We start from the raw sequence: 995 nt of genomic DNA, 5'->3' as shown, positions 1-995 counted from the left end.
AAACCCAATAAGCTTTTTTGACCGCTTTTTTGACCGAATCCTTCAATTAATCATCCGAATTATTCCGAATAATTCTCCGTCCGAATAATTCCCGAATCCGAATTTGTTAACTATGCACATGGGCATTAAAGAGATGAATTTTTTGAATTTCATAGGGGTTGCAGGCATCATTTTTCTACTTTTTTTATCTGAACGTAGGAGCAACCTGAACAGGAGAAGTGTTCATTTCCCCAAATTCTTGAAATAATTTTTTTTAAAAAAATAACAAATCTATGCCAATCTTTACTTATTCTATTTTATTTAAATTTCATTTAGTTCCAAATCAATTCAAATCCCCGATTCTGACTGATGAGAGCCTGTCCATTTTTAATTTCAGGTTTTCAAACCTATCGTATGGATGCCCATGCCTTGTCACAAGATGCCATGGAAATATTTTTTCTCTGAATCATTGTACTAAATATCGGTATCGTATCGGTGTATTATATTGGCAGTAGCAAACCGATATAAATCAGGTGTATTAACCAAAAAAGTGGATCAATTTTGAAATTACGTCCGATATTGAAATAAAAAGATAAATCTGTTTTGAAATTACGTCTGATAACGGTCTGATTCCAGCATCAGTTGAGACCGATACGGACACGATACCGATACCATAACCCACACTGGAATCCTATCATACCATGGGAAGTATGGACAACTATTGCTTTCATCACTGCCAGATCTGCCATTGGATTCCATGTCAGCATCATCGACTTTTTCAATGTTGGATTTTTCGGTATTTCTAATTTCACATCCAGTGGTCCTTCCCAAATTTAAATCTTGTGACTCTCCTTATCGGATTATAATTTTCAAATTTCTTCATTAAAACGAATTTTTCGCTTAAAAATCTAGTAAAATCAAGAAGAAGAGAAAAATAAAATAAAAATGAGAAATAATAGAAGTGCTACAACTAAGGAAATATATGTTCTGACCATTATTATAAACTCGTACAACCA

The sequence above is a fragment of the Macadamia integrifolia genome, unplaced genomic scaffold (genome assembly GCF_013358625.1).
Source record: "Macadamia integrifolia cultivar HAES 741 unplaced genomic scaffold, SCU_Mint_v3 scaffold39, whole genome shotgun sequence".
In the NCBI taxonomy this organism is placed as follows: domain Eukaryota; kingdom Viridiplantae; phylum Streptophyta; class Magnoliopsida; order Proteales; family Proteaceae; genus Macadamia; species Macadamia integrifolia.
The sequence above is the reverse complement of the archived record's forward strand: the minus strand, read 5'-3'. Positions refer to the sequence as shown.